The 16,288-nt window shown below is 40.7% G+C and overlaps 1 pseudogene across 1 annotated transcript; it reads left to right on the top strand.

The window, feature by feature from the left end:
- The first annotated feature begins 3,380 nt into the window (after nucleotides 1–3,380).
- LOC308196949 (ubiquitin carboxyl-terminal hydrolase 42-like) lies at nucleotides 3,381–14,328 on the top strand (annotated as a pseudogene). Its single transcript has 15 exons — nucleotides 3,381–3,609; nucleotides 4,317–4,517; nucleotides 5,604–5,714; nucleotides 5,875–5,977; nucleotides 6,141–6,208; nucleotides 6,365–6,435; nucleotides 6,970–7,052; nucleotides 8,281–8,392; nucleotides 8,753–8,893; nucleotides 9,087–9,187; nucleotides 9,648–9,789; nucleotides 10,469–11,179; nucleotides 11,550–11,638; nucleotides 11,967–13,067; nucleotides 13,568–14,328. The product of its transcript is annotated as a ubiquitin carboxyl-terminal hydrolase 42-like (transcript).
- Nucleotides 14,329–16,288: the final 1,960 nt, after the last annotated feature.

The following is a 16,288-nucleotide window of genomic DNA, read 5'->3' as shown; positions in this document are numbered from 1 at the left end:
TACTCCACAAGGAGTAACTTTACTCCTTTAACTTAACTACTTGAACTACTTTAAGCTTTAACTACAGCATATCTAAAACATAAGGAGGATGTTACTATGTAAAAAGCAGATGAAACCAGTCCTTAACTCTTACTGCTTATTGTGCGTGAGCAGACTGGCATGAGTTTTAGCTATACTGGCAAATATCAAAGCACACCTGTGTAGTCCCAAAGCTGGGAGAAAAGCAAGGAAACCTTGAAGAAAATAGGGAGGCCTGTAGCTTGTGTAGTCTTTTAGCTGAGAAAATAAGGAAGGAGAGAGACAGGTAGCCTTGAGCTAGCAGAAGCAAGGAAGAGAAGGGATAAAAGGGAAAAAACAAGAAGGAGAAAACCAGCTCCAGACTGGCCTGTAGTAACCTTTTGCTCATTAAGGGTCATTAACACATTAGAAATCACACCTGTCAAAATGATAATCCTTGCTAATGTGGGATTCGGTGTGTGTCCCCCTCCTCCTGTACCCCCCCCCCCCCCCCCCCCCCCCCCGGTGTTCCTCTGTAATGCGCAAGCTCAGTAGAGAAAAGTTAGGTGAGCTGTAATAACCAATCAAAAGGAGCCAAAGAGAGAGTTTTCACAAGTTTCCTGTGTATGAATGACGGTGATTCGAGTCAGAGGTGTGCTTGCTTTGCGAAAGATAGCCAAGTACCTGACTCTGCAGAGTTCTGTAATTAATTATGTAATTAAAAGACCTTGGTGTGCATTCCGACTCTGGGTGCTTATTGGCGCGGTGCACTGGGCACGAACTCGCGGACAACATCTGTACTCAGTGTGATGCCTACAGACAATCCTTTACTGTTGGGACCTGCATATTTTTCTGTGCCTTCAACACAAACCCTTTGGTACAACTAGTTCCCTACGTAGCTGCCAGTTCACCACTCAGTTGCACTTCTGAAGAGGAAAAGCTATTTCCCTCTAACGTAGGAGCACATACTCTAAATGCAAGCTTCACTCAGCTGGTCATTTACTGCTGGACAAGATTTGAAAACTGTTGTGGAGATTCTGTTGGGTTTTCTGCTTACAGAAAAATTAAGTGCCAAATCGCCCTCTACTCCGCTTTGTAGTGCTGCATTTAATGGAGATTCAAAGAATTTCATTTGCTCCTCCGTTTATGGACAACGAGCTGAAGGAACAGGTACAGCACGTTAGCCTGGAATGCCTTCCCTCCCAACCAAAGTAAACTGGAGCTGTAACTAACACAAGCAGAAACAAGGCTTCCACGTTTTCAGCTGAATAAAGTTCCAACAAAATCATCCTCTGGGATTTGAAGCTTACTTCAAATTACATGCCAACAGCTCTTTTCCCTGAAAGGTCTTGCCCAGTTCTTACGTCATAGTAAAGTGTATACCTATAAAATTTACAGTTAACGTCTTCTCTTAGTTTGTCCAATTTTTGCATTATCGCTCAGCTGTGTGCTCATTTATAAGCTGATGCATGTATACAAGCTGCTGCTCAAGTCCTACGTCTTGTTTGCAATTCTTCGTTTCCTTGTTGCCAGCATATTGTAAAGCGGATCCCTGCTGCTACTCGCTCTAGAAGAAAAGGAATCATCGGTTTGGTTACCAAATACCCGCTTCTGGAAACCAGAAGTGTTTTGGTCTCTCTTCCCTTCAAATGACTCCACACCTCTCATCAGATAATGGATTGCTGACCTAGAATCAGAGAACATCCCAAGGTGGAAAGGGCTCACAATAATGAGCGAGTCCAACTCCTGGCTCCACACAGGACCACCCCAAAAGCAGAGCCTATGTCTGAGAGCATTGTTCAAACACTTCTGGACCCCCGTCAGGCTCGGTGCCACGACCACTGCCCTGGGCAGCTGTCCCAGTGCCCGAGCGCCCTCTCAGGGCAGCACCTGAGGCGCACGGGGCTCGGCGGGGCGGCCCGGGAGGGGAGGAGGACGGCGGGGCGAAGCGGCCGCTCCCTCAGAGCCGTGTCCCCGCCGCCTCGCCCGCACGTCGGGGCTTTTTCGTGTCGGGGCTTTTTCGTGTCGCGCCCTCGGGCTCTCGCCGCGGGCGACATGCCGCTCCCCAGCGCGGACAGCTTGCGCGCGGGGCCTGCCCGCGGCGGCGGCGGGAGGGAAACCCCAACCGCAAAGCCCTCCCGGCAGGGAGAGCTCGGGGTGAGGGCCGGTCCGGCACCGACAGTAAAGACACGCCGGAGGAAACGCTCTGCTTTTAGCCGTGAGCACCGCGGCCAGGTTGAAAAGGCGTCACGCTGGAGCTCCGAGTTGGGCGGCGTTCCGAGGCCGTTGTGGCAGTTGTGGAGACGGCCTCGGCTGAGGTGGCGGCTGCTGTCGCTGCTGTCCCCTCTGTCCCCGCTGTTGCCGCTGTTCCCGGCGCCTGGAGACCCCCGGCAGCCCCCTGTGACAGGACCTGTGGCCCCGGGGAGCAGGTCCTGTGGCCCCCTGTGCCCGCCGCCTCGTCGGCCATCCCGGCAGCAATCCTGCCAGCACAGAATAGCTCACCGGCTTTACGTGCGTTTCAGGGTAAAGTGACGATTAACTTCTATTTCCTGGCTTGGGTGCTGCTTTATTCTTTAACGGAGCTTCAGGTTTAAAGGTTAAACTCAGTTCTGTCAAGGTTAAACTCAGTTTCGTGAATGGCATCTTGGACAAAATCTTAAGCTGTGATTGACTCTCTGCTTAACAGAGGCCAAACGTGTACCTACTGAGAAGCAGGTCATAGGTGATAAGCCCTCACAAATTAACTTGCTATCACAAAGTGACGCCCAGAAAAAGTGTATTCAAAAGCTAGGCTCATTATAGAATCACAACCAAGCCATCATGACTGGTGCAGTAGACAGTGAGGTAGAGGGTGAGCCCTGGAAAGACAGAAGTAAAGTAGCAGCGAAATGCAGGTACCTTTGTGCACACGAAGCAGAAAAGCGCAGGCAGTAAAGTAATAGTGCTCCATTACTAGCGTGAGCAACAATTATATATAAATCGCAACCATTATCTATTAGATAATAGGTAATAATTAATAGATAATTGCAAAGCTCCAAAAATGCAATAAATAACTGATTCCCCTCAGAGAATGTCATTTGCATTTTTATATTAAAAAGACTCCAGAGTTGTAATGGATTAAAATCCTACGAAAGTGAAAGAAATGGCATCAGCCACTAGTTCTGCAGAAGCTAAAAGTAATACTGATAGAGTTTTGATGGAAATTTTTCCTTTGTGTGTTTAGTTTGGGGATTCCTTTTAAATCATTCATACCAGCAAGTTAGTTCTTCAAGGCCGTTTCTTTGAGATTAAGTGACAGGACTTCTACTACTCTTTTCTTCTTGGAATGCTTCTTGGTATTCTTACGTCAGCCAGAACATTTGTCTCTGTCGCAGATGAGAACAATGACCATAGTTAACAAGCCCAAATCTTCAAAGTCTAAAAAGCCATCTTCAAGGCGGTCTGGCAAATCCAAGAAACCGAGTACTAAAAAACTGATGTCACGCACCGCAAACTGGGGCCGGATACCACCTGCAGAAGATTCAAGCCAAGTCTCTGTGGCCCAAGGATGTGGAGGTGCTATTTATTGTAGATCCTCTGAAAAATCTAAGCCTTTTGCCCAAAGAGATCTAAGTAAGTGTGCGCTTTATCCTGCCTCCGTTTTCTTCAAAACAAAAGTAGAAAGTGGTAGTTCTTGCTTGTTGCACTGATAGAGAACAGGACTACTGTGAATAAAGACTTCCAAAGCGATTCTCCTAAGGCAACTGAAGTGACTGACGTTACAGAAATTAATTTTGATATATTTACAGTCGACAGAGAAATGTGGGGAGCATTTTGTAATGCACTGATTCATCCATATCTTTTCTGTTTTGCAAAGAAAAGTGTTTGATTGTTGCTATTCACAGGTTCCATTATTCACAGGTTTTTGAATGTTAAGATTGCTCAGGAAAAGATCTGATATTTGTAGGGGTACCGTCATTCCTAGTTATTTGTTTTTACATTGTCCTTGCATTTATTACCATATAATTTCAAGTCTAAGTTTGTGGTTGAAGTTATAATAAGGAAAAAAGCATATAATAAGGAAGAAATTAAAATGGTTGACTAAACTTTTTTTTCCCAAAACGTTGTGTTGACCAGCCAATTTGAAGATGGCGGTATTAAAGGTGTCTGCAATAAGTTTTTCTGTTTTGGATTGTAGCTAGTTCCTCTAGGTGCTCCCGCAGAATAGTATTTTTACTATGCCTATATATACTTTATATATTCACTATACCTATATATACTTAATACCTTTCTTAGAAACAAACAAACAAAATCTCTTTTTAAATATAACTTTCTTGCAGTTGTTAATGATGGAATTGCTCCGCCACAAAGGATTCTTTTTCCACCTGAGAAGATACGTATGGATTGGCAAGAAACACAAAGTGTTGGAGTTGGCCTGTACAATCTTGGCAACACGTGTTTTCTTAATGCTACTCTACAGTGTTTGACCTACACCCCCCCACTTGCCAATTACATGCTTTCTCTTGAGCACAGCCAGTCATGTGAGTACTTTCTAACAGTATTTTAAATCTGTTGGATAGCTGTGAAGGTGAAAGAACAGCAGTGATTCTGTGAGACAAACTTACTTGCCTGATTTTACCTGTAGACGCTGGCTTTGAGCATTGTATTAGCAGTGGGCTCGGAATAGCATATGGAGTGCGTTTAATGCACCATGTGTTTTTTTTGTTTGTTTGTTTGTTTGTTTTTTTAAAAGGATCTTTTCTTGCTTCATGGGAATAATGAAGTGCATTGGACAGTAATGCATTTAATGAACATTTGGCATTTGGGCTATTTGGGCTTCCTGCTGCTAGAAAGGCAATAAAATTTAGGATGTTGGCATCATAGGTCTTTAGTCTGCACAGCCGAGGTTCCATAATGCACTACAATAAATGGTCTGTTCGTTGTTGAACCAATTAAAAAAAAAAAAAAAAAAAAAAAACCTAGAAAGCAATATGAGCTGTTATGAACACGACTAGATTTTTTTGTGGGACTGTATTAAAATCTAGACTGATTTTGTCCTAAATAAAATGTTGTACTATAAAGTAAATGTTGTACTAAACCTGTATGCTTTTTAGGCTGGTATCTTTGTATCGATACCTAGAAATTTAACTGTTTTCTTCCTGTATATAGAAATCGTTTCAGTTAAGAATCCTGTTGAAAAAAGGAGGGCAGAAGTACTATTACATACATTACTGTAATTTTTCCTTTCTCCCAAAGGACTCGTAGCTCTGTATCATGAAGCTCACCTGACAGCACTGTGCTGAAAATAACCCACGTTCTCTTAATGCTGTATCATCAAGGTCAAATATTCTTTCCTCATACATTTTGCAACCTGTGGAGTTCACATTCCTGTCAGCCTTTACAAACGTGACTTTGCAGTAGTCTTTTAGATTTCTCATCACAAAATGCACTTGAATACAGGCTTAATGGATATTTTTATTCTATAAAGTTGTGTGAAATGAAATGTTAGGAGACTGTTGGGACAAGGAGAGTGGATATTGTATCTATAGTTTAAATGTTACTTATATGTTTGTTTGTAGTTATGTCTGTTTCGCTAGACTGGGATGCTTTCTTCTTTCACTCTTCAGGTCGTGAACAAGATTTTTGCATGATGTGCACGATGGAGACTCACATTAACCAGGCCCTGCGTTGCACTGTTGATGCCATCGAGCCTACGCGTGTTATCAATAATCTCAGTCGTAAGTGGCTTCAGATGTGTTTCTTTTTCAGCATCTTGTAATCTTCAAATAATTATTTGATGTGTATAAATGGTTTTAACACTGTAAAGAAGAGAGATTTTAGAAACAGGAGAATTACTTCATTTTTAAATGAGGTGAATACTATCATCTTCTTATTTAGGAATAGGACAACATTTCCGTTTTGGCAGTCAAGAAGACGCACACGAGTTCTTGCGCTATACTGTTGATGCTATGCAGGAAGCGTGCTTGAATGGAAGCACCAAGTAAGCATAAACAAATTCACTTTTATACGTTCTCTAGCACCTTTTAGGCCTTTATTTACTATCAAAACTGAAAGTCTAGGTCATCCTTGGTTTTCATAAAACTCTTTGAAGAGTTAACTGTGTGCCTTAAATCTTCTGAGGTCTGATTATAATTTATTTCCAGATTGGACAGATCTTCTCAAGCTACCACCATCATTCATCAAATATTTGGAGGATTTCTAAGATCAAGAGGTACTTTTAAAAATATTCCTGTCCTTAGAACTGATCTGTGTCTTTTGTCGGTAGTAAAGCAGTCTGTAGTTTGTCTGAAGTAGTATCTATCGACAACTTGAATGTGGACAGTTAGTCTCCTTCACGTGTTGTTAAGCATTTATATTTTGCTTCCAGTGAAGTGCTTGAATTGCAAAGCAGTTTCGGATACGTATGAGGCATTTCTTGATATCACTTTGGATGTAAAGGTAGGAGGTTTTGTAAATATAATTCATGATGTTTAAGTACATGTATAACTTTCTAAATTAAACTTGTTTAACTTAAAAAACCAAACCACGTACAATGTTAAAATATAAGAGCTTGGTGGTGGTTAGAAAGTGGATTGGACTTTGTCCTTCTGTGGAACCCCTGTAAATAGTCTCCACGTCTGCATTGGGTTTAAGGGGAAAGAATTTTATTGCTGCGCAAAGTATAATACTGTCACACTTCTTTGTTGTTCTACCTCAATATACGTCTAATTGTTAGACTGTTGGATTTGTTGCCAGTATTGATGACAAAGCACACTATAGATGCTGTCTGCGTTACTGGAAAATGATTTGTTTCAAAGTAGAATGACTTCCAGGTGAGGTAAACGCTGAGCATGCTCTTTCTGCCTCCTTCTTGACAGTGCTCATAGTAGATCGCTTAAGTATGTGTTAGTCAGGTTCTCTTATAAACTCCTAGTGCGTCTCTGGAATTTTGAATTTACAGTGACTTTACGCTCTTCTCTCTCGCTCCTCTAGGCGGTTTCATCTGTTACCAGAGCTCTAGAACTATTTGTGAAACCTGAAGAGCTGGATGGAGAGAATTGCTATAAATGTAGCGAGTAAGATTATTACTAATTATGTCTTAATACTAGATATTAGTTTTATATATTACATGACTTAGAGCGTAAGTTATCCTTTAACTTCATTTAGAAATAAGGAGACGCAGCATTGTTGTTGTTGTTGTTGCTTCATTTTCTAGTAGTGGTGAGCTGAAGCAAGGAGCTATGGAGAATGATTTGGAGTGGAAGGCAGCAGCAGGTTCCTACAGGTCCTAGCGTTCACTGTGAAACAAAGTTAGATTGAGTGTCAGGGAATGTGAGCTGGCTCTGTGGTAATGAATGTTAGCAGCCTGTGCTGGCTCACTAAACAGCGTCTTGCACAGCTCTTGAACTGTGAAACCTGTCGATGTGGACTAATGTCCGAAATGAGCTCCCTTAAGCCTAACCCGTGCACAGGGAAAGCCTGTTGAGTTCAGGCGCTCTCTGTGCTGATCAATATGTAAGATGTTTCTACGTATGTGAGAAACAATTGAACATTTGCATAAGATGGTTTGGCAAAACAAGCTGTTAGTCAAACGTCCCCTCAGAAAAGCACAGAGTGCCCGGCTCAGTTCTGTAGAATTCATGCCTGACCCCTCTAAATGAAAAATGCAGTATCCACTTCTTGTTGTTGGATACTAAGGAAATTAGGGTGTCGAATCAAGAGCGTCCAATAGGTTATTAAAGCAATTTAATCCCAGGTTCGTCTTGGCCTGCGGATCCTAGAAAGCAACATGCAGCGTATTCAGGATCTCATAACTGATGTCTGAGGAAGAGAAAGAACTGTAATAGCACCTCACATCTGAATTGCATGGTCCTTCCTTAATGTGCTCTTTGAGGTGTGATCGGTTCAGTCACACTTAAAGCCAGAATTTTCCGTCTTTTTGTGAGCTTAAAAGGAAAGGCCTTGCACATGTACAGTACTTTTTCCATTGCTGATAACTGTTATTAGTCTTATATATAACTCATTTTTACTATTTTTTGTTTATATTTTATAACTCCCTGGTAATACGCTTTCGTGAGAGATTCCTGTTCCCGCTGTGCTCTGAGTTGTTGGTAAAACTTACCTTCTTCTCTGTATTAACAAACGTGACATGCAGTGCATGGGTTTATGAAAAGAAAAAACCAAACATATGATGCAAGTAAATATCATTCAAATAGCATAAGCATGCATGAGACATTAAAACGAGTTTGTTTTGGGGGCAAAAAAGATGATGCTTTCAAACACTTGTCTCTGCTTGTTTTTAAGGTGTAAAAAGATGGTTCCTGCATCCAAGAGATTTACCATACACCGTTCTTCCAACGTTCTCACAATATCACTGAAAAGATTTGCAGATTTCACAGGTGGAAAGATCAACAAGGTATATTTCCCGCTGTAATGCAACTTTGTCATCATGTAATGGGACATCCCCCAAAGCTGAAAGTTGTTAATATTTTCAGACAATAATTGTAGACTAACGACTACGGCTTATTCTTTCTCTTAATATCAGTAAAGTTCCTGCTTGACAAGAAGCATATACTTTCCTCTGAGAAGGCTAATTCATCAGAAAACAGTTGTCTGCAACTTCTAGTATTAAACGTTGCTTATGGGAAGACTTATTTTTAGTGAATCAAGAGATATATTCATATAATTCCAGTCTCTGTTTTTTGGAAGTGTTTTTCTCTGGCTAGTCCGCGAAGTACTCTGATATAATTTTTCTATCTTCTTGGTCTCTCTTTAGGAAGTAAAATATCCTGAGTATTTGGACCTCCGAGCCTACATGTCTCAATCAAGTGGAGAACCACTCCTCTATGCCTTATATGCGGTGCTGGTGCATCATGGTATCAACTGTCGCTCAGGACACTATGTATGCTACATAAAGGTAGAAGTCAACATCATTTCTAACAGGGTAAAGGTTGTGCTGGCAAACCAGTTCAAGTGTTACTAGTAGTACTGTTTCTAGGGAAAAAGATTTCATTATATGTTTATTTGACACGTGTGTATTTTATTGCTATCTGTGATTTCATTTGGAAAACATGCAATTCATCTGAAGATATCGTTGTCTTTATTTGCAGGCTGGTAATGGACTTTGGTATCAGATGAATGATGCAAAAGTAGTCCGTACTGACATTAAAAGAGTTCTTGGTCAGCAAGCTTACTTACTTTTTTATATCAGGTAATAACAAGTATTCAAATGTGTTCAGAAGAGATTTACTCTCCTGTTATTGATACTTTTCTTTTTGCAAGTGTTTTTCTTTCTCTCCCAGGAAAAGATGATTATTTCTCTAATTCAGTTCTGTCTAACCTGAAATTCTCTGTCATTTATTATCTTTTGTTGCTTGGCCTTAAACTGCAGCACTTGTGTAAATTGCTGTATATGTGTTATCTGTAGCTGGCTAATTTAGAGAAGGAGAGAAATGAAGGCCATCTGTGGTGTAAGAATGAATTATTGCTCTGAAAGTGATAGTCATAGTAGGAAGACTGTTACCTACTTTTCAGTTTGTAGTCTTGGCTAAGTCTTCTGTAGAGAAGGCTTCCATATCGTATGAACTGTTCCTATAAAATTATAGGATGGGATTTAATCCAAGAGTAGGCCGAAAGAAAAACTAAACTGAGATCACTGCTCTTTTCTGAAGGCGCTATGATTTGACGCTCGGAGAACGTGCTTTTTACTTAGCAGCACCGTCTTATCCCTGTTCATTCCCCCCTGGTCAGCGGGGGGCTAACAGTAAGCAGGCTGGATTTCTGGGACCACGACTTCCTCCTCATATGATTAAGGTAATTTAGGGAAGCGGGAGGGCAGATAATGGCACCAAACGGACAGTGGGTTTGGGGTTTGGTGTGGGGTTTTTTGTTTGGTTTTTGGCATCTTTGTTTTGTTTTCCTTCCCACGCTGCAGCTGTCTTCACAGCCCTCATGCTACAGCCAGAGTCATTCAAACAGTGGTTACTGCTGAATTGCGCAGCCATGCGACTCCATTGTTTATACCTCCTAGACAGCTTTGTAAAGCACAGAGAGCTACGCTCTTTGACAATTTAAGTAGAGTGTACTAATCCTCGAATCATTTAAAAGAGGACTTGTTTTTCCTATCGACGTCACTTTAGCTAAGACAGGGAAACCAAATTGTCTTATTCCTGAGCACCAGAACAATTATTCCAGGCTTTTTGGGGTATGTTTAAAGGGGAAACTAAATATATTTGGGAATAGCTTTAGGCAATGTTAAGTTGTTTGGATGGTTTTCAAAAATGATGTTAATTTGATATCAATATGCAGTAAACCAAAAGCAGGAATTAAATACACTTATGGGACTTGCATTTATCTTTTAAGGGCAGTGTTTTTTGCTTTTTAGGTGTTAAGACCATTTGTAGAAATACTTAGTAGGAGAATGACATGTTTAAAAATGTTAAATGGAGTGTTTCCATTAACCCGTCTTGCAATTTCTTCTTTTTAAATACAGAATTCAAGTCGTTTAAATGGAAATGGATCCATAAAAGAGGATGCAAATACCACTGGTGTCACCCTAAAAAGGCCATCTTCAGCACCACCAATGGCCTGTGTTCAAGAACAGGCGATTACCAGGCCTTCAATTACTGATACGTCAAAAAACCAGAAGATCACCATCAGTATTCACAATAAATTGCCTGCTCGTCAGACTGTGTCACAGCCTGACTGTCTTAGCAGTGCTGTGGAGGATGAAGATCTCTACAAGGCTGTTCCTTCATCCACAATCACAAATTCGGTAAAGCAAATGAAGCAAATACAAATACAAAAAAAAAAAAAAAAAGAGTTTCTGCTGAAATTTTTGTGGAGCCAAAGGTGAATGGAAATCCTAAACTCAGCTCTGATAACACAGTCCCTTACGGTGCAGAATCTTCAGGAAAATCTGAGGAGGAGTCAAAGGGCTTATTTAAAAGGAATTGCAATGCAATGTGGAATTTTGGTTGGAAAGGTAGTCCGTACATTGCAGAATTCCCATTCTTCCTGTCAGAATGCTGATGAAGGAAGATCCCAGCATGAGCTGCCAAACACTGATTCACTGAATGGTGCTATTAGTTTAGTTCATGAATCTAAAGAAAACGGACTGAAACTTGATGATTCCACTTGCCAAGTTGAACCTGTTAAACCTTGTGAGATGTTCTTTTCTAAAACAAACGGATTGCTTGAAACATAGTAGTTTGCTCCATCGAGAATTTCTCACCCACGATGTATTCGGGAGTGTTTATCATGTTCCTAATTCAGGCGAAATGCTGAGAAAACACAGCACAAATTTGATCGTAACCCTTTGTGATACTATGCCATTAGAATTTGCAGAGCTGAGCTGACATTAGAACTTGTCAGCTTAAGCTGAGCTGAGATAAAAATTCTTAAGTTTCATAAAGTAGATTTTGGGAGGTGAGTTGGCGTTATCTTTGAAGTGTAGATAATGCATACAACACAAAGCGATCTTGCTTAGCATTTAATGTAGAAATTCTGAGAAGACTAGTCCTCAGCACAAATGGTATTTTTTCTGTCTGCTGACTTGTGCGTTTTAGTTGCAGATGCCTGGAGCTATGCCTCCAGTCCCTCGAGAAGTCATCATGGAATCCCTCACGGCCAGCCAGCTGAACAGCTTGTCAGAGGAAAGAAGGTAAAATGAGCACAGTCTGATTAAGACAAGATTTTATGGAAGTTCATTGCGGTTTTATCTGTCTACTAATACTATTTAATGGAAGGATTTAAATCAGTAGAATTCCGTACTGTATGGCCAGTGTTGCGAACAGAACTAATGATCGACACTGTGCATAGCACTCTGATGCAGGCTGGTGCCTCGCGGAGAACTTGTGTTTCTTCATAGAATGTTTTTCCATTTTTCTCCATTATCTGGAGAAACATTGGCTGTTCCCCCGTCGCCCCCACCCCTTTTTTCTCAGAGCAGCAGGTGGAGGGAGACGGAAACGTGTTTTTATTTTGTGCAGTGTCCCGGGACTTCCGAAATCTACTGAGAATGATGAATACCTTGAACAGTACCAATGTGATGACCGTGGAGACAAGGAGAAACCAAGAAGATCAAAAGAACATGAACTGATTTCAGAAGAAAATGTTTTCTACATCAAAGAGTCTTCTGAGACTGGTGAGAAATTGCAGCAAACTTCCCCTCTAAAGTCTGACAGTGAATGTAGTTCTAAAAACCTTTCCTCCTTAGCTGTTACAGATAGATGCCAAGATACAAAGGACGAGACTAAAAAATCTGACAAAGAGCGTTACCAGAGAAAGAGGGAACATTCTCCTACTGAAGAGAAGGAGAGTCAAAAAGATGGTCATTCCAGCAAGAGAAGGTGCTCTCGGAGTGTGGAAGTTGTTAAGCAAAAGCGTCACAAGCAGGAGTATTGGGAGGGAAGCAGGTACAGATCTTCCCATAGTGAAAGGAACAGCCCTGATAATGGCAGAAGACCAGTAAAATATTCAAAGTACAGATCTCGAAGCAGAGGAAGATCAGAACAAGATAGCGCTAGATATTACCATTCCAAAGGGGAAAGAAGTTGGAGCAGAGAAAGATACTATCAAGATGAACCACGGAAATGGGAAAAATGTAGCTATTACAAGGATTACTATTCACCTCATGCAGCAGGAGACAGTAGAGAGAGAAAGTTCTCTCACGGTGATAAAGACTTTGACAAATTGACTCAGACTTACTCCAGCAGGTCACATAAGCGTTATCATTACAAAAGCAGATGGCCTCACGGTTCCCTCTTGAGAGAGGAAGATGTACATCACTTTAGCACACCCAGAGCAGACTCACATCGTTGCTCAGTAGCTCAGCAACATTCTGGAAAACATTCGCGTGAGAGACATGCACTTCCACCTGTGTCAGCTCATTTGGAGAACTGTCGCCAGAAAAAGGCAAAAGAAGGAAACAGAAAAAGACAATATACTCGTGCAGAAGGTAGTGAAAGTGAAATAGAAAGGCAACGCAGAAAGGTAGAAAAGGAGGTTTTAGGTGGTGAAAACATGAAAAAATATAAGAAGTTCTAGAAGAAAAAGAAGTCTGAAGATAAACAGGGAGAGAAGGATTCCAAGTAAGCAGGGATTCCAGCCTAATCAGCATTTTTTTTCCTAATTCTTTTCTGGGTGCTTCTCATGTTTTGTTTTTTTTTTTTCATAGTTTCTGAGTTATTTAGATAGCATAATCTGGCTGGGGATCATGACTGGGGATCATTAGGTTGATCAGTGAAGACAGGAAAGGTATTGCTGAATTGTGTCAGAGCACTAGCTTTGGACCACGTAGTTCGAATCACATCTGCACACCATTCTGGATTAGGTTAAAATATTTTTTTTTTTTTACTTGCACATATTCCAGAGCTAACCATTGTTAATGATCTGTGTACCAACCAGGACCTATGGTCCTTCAATCTGAGGGCTTAAGTTTGCTGCATCTAAAGGAAGTTACATGTGCACAAAGTACCACAAAATAGCTGACATGCGGCAAATCATCGCCTGTGGTAAAATAAATAAAGTTTCCTGTATGCAACAAGTGCCACATCTTTTTTTCTCTTTTTAACTTGCATGTTTCTTTCAGACTTTATGATTTGTATTTCTCTGCGCTCCACTTTGACAATGCCAATCGCAAGCGTAACAAAAAGAAGAAAAAGGAGAAACATCAGGAAAGTGAAAGGCTTCTTGGAACACTTAGATCCTCGTTTCCAGAAGAAAACCCGGGAGAAGAAGGAAGAATCCCATCCTCCAGATGGCTCTTTATGAGAGCAATGCAGAAGTGAGGGCAGTAAACAACCTCACAAGGAAGGGAAGCCTTCCAGTGCAGGTGAAAGGAAGAAACATCGCATCCAGCGAGTATATTAAAGGTAAGCGGCTGCAGCATGTTTATGGGATTCCTTTTAGATTAATCTAGAGATTATCTAAAACAGTCTTTAAATGCTTGATGACTGAACAGTCTGCTGGATATTAAAATATGTTTTGAAAAATATGTTTCAAATGTTGTTTTTTCAGCTGTGTGGGGAGAACAAATACAGTGGCTATGAATATTTTGGCTATTATTCAGAACAGCATGTGGAGGGATATGTAAACTATGTAATATGTAAAAATATGTACTATGTAAAAATCCTGCTTTTTTTCTCCTTTTTGTTTTTTTTTTTTGTCTTTTTCTTTTTTTCCCTGCTATTATAGGTTTAAGAATATAGAGGAATGCGCTGATGGAAGCCATGTAAAGAGTCTCCAAATTTGCATTGGGTTTAAGCGGAAAGAATTTTATGTCTGCACAAATTATGATACTGTCAAAACTTCTTTGTTGTTCTACCTCAATATACATCTAATTGTTAGACTGCTGGATTTGTTGCCAGTATTGATGACAAAGCACACTATAGATGCTGTCTGCGTTACTGGAAAATGATTTGTTTCAAAGTAAAATGACTTCCAGGTGAGGTAAACGCTGAGCATGCTCTTTCTGCCTCCTTCTTGACAGTGCTCATAGTAGATCGCTTAAGTATGTATTAGTCAGGTTCTCTTATAAACTCCTAGTGCGTCTCTGGAATTTTGAATTTACAGTGACTTTACGCTCTTCTCTCTCGCTCCTCTAGGCGGTTTCATCTGTTACCAGAGCTCTAGAACTATTTGTGAAACCTGAAGAGCTGGATGGAGAGAATTGCTACAAATGTAGCGAGTGAGATTATTAACTAATTATGTCTTAATGCTAGATATTAGTTTTATGTATTGCATGACTTAGAGCATAAGTTATCTTTTAACTTCATTTAGAAATAAGGAGACGCAGCTTCGTTGTTGTTGTTGTTGCTTCATTTTGTTTAAACAACTGGTGCACGGAAATAATCCCAAACTTGAAAACGTTACATCTGTTTTGGAAATCTAAGAAGAGTGGCTATTAGCTGATATTGGACTTTTCTCGTAGCATTGTCTGCACCATGGCTTGTCAAGCTTCCTAGGCGTGTAGCTGCATGCTGAAATATTCATATTGGCAGAAGTGAAAAGACATGCCCAGTAAGTAGTGGTGAGCTGAAGCAAGGAGCTGTGGAGAATGATTTGGAGTGGAAGGCAGCAGCAGGTTGCTGCAGGTCCTAGCGTTCACTGTGAAACAAAGTTAGATTGAGTGTCAGGGAATGTGAGCTGGCTCTGTGGTAATGAATGTTAGCAGCCTGTGCTGGCTCACTAAACAGCGTCTTGCACAGCTCTTGAACTGTGAAACCTGTCGATGTGGACTAATGTCCGAAATGAGCTCCCTTAAGCCTAACCCGTGCACAGGGAAAGCCTGTTGAGTTCAGGCGCTCTCTGTGCTGATCAATATGTAAGATGTTTCTACGTATGTGAGAAACAATTGAACATTTGCATAAGATGGTTTGGCAAAACAAGCTGTTAGTCAAACATCCCCTCAGAAAAGCACAGAGTGCCCGGCTCAGTTCTGTAGGATTCATGCCTGACCCCTCTAAATGAAAAATGCAGTATCCACTTCTTGTTGTTGGATACTAAGGAAATTAAGGTGTCGAATCAAGAGCGTCCAATAGGTTATTAAAGCAATTTAATCCCAGGTTCGTCTTAGCCTGCGGATCCTAGAAAGCAACATGCAGCGTATTCAGGATTCTCATAAGTGATGTCTGAGGAAGAGAAAGAACTGTAATAGCACCTCACATCTGAATTGCATGGTCCTTCCTTAACGTGCTCTTTGAGGTGTGATCGGTTCAGTCACACTTAAAGCCAGAATTTTCTGTCTTTTTGTGAGCTTAAAAGGAAAGGCCTTGCACATGTACGGTACTTTTTCCATTGCTGATAACTGTTATTAGTCTTATATATAACTCATTTTTACTATTTTTTGTTTATATTTTATAACTCCCTGGTAATACGCTTTCGTGAGAGATTCCTGTTCCCGCTGTGCTCTGAGTTGTTGGTAAAACTTACCTTCTTCTCTGTATTAACAAACGTGACATGCAGTGCATGGGTTTATGAAAAGAAAAAACCAAACACATGATGCAAGTAAATATCATTCAAATAGCATAAGCATGCGTGAGACATTAAAAGGAGTTTGTTTTGGGGGCGAAAAAGAAGATGCTTTCAAACACTTGTCTCTGCTTGTTTTTAAGGTGTAAAAAGATGGTTCCTGCATCCAAGAGATTTACCATACACCGTTCTTCCAACGTTCTCACAATATCACTGAAAAGATTTGCAGATTTCACAGGTGGAAAGATCAACAAGGTATATTAAGAATATACCTTAAGAATATAGAGAAATGGTCTGCTTTTATTTTCATTTTCTCTTTTTTTCATTTTTCTCTTAATAT

This window comes from Anser brachyrhynchus (genome assembly GCF_964034855.1).
Source record: "Anser brachyrhynchus genome assembly, chromosome: 6".
NCBI lineage: Eukaryota > Metazoa > Chordata > Aves > Anseriformes > Anatidae > Anser > Anser brachyrhynchus.
This window is presented reverse-complemented; position numbering and strand designations above follow the sequence as displayed.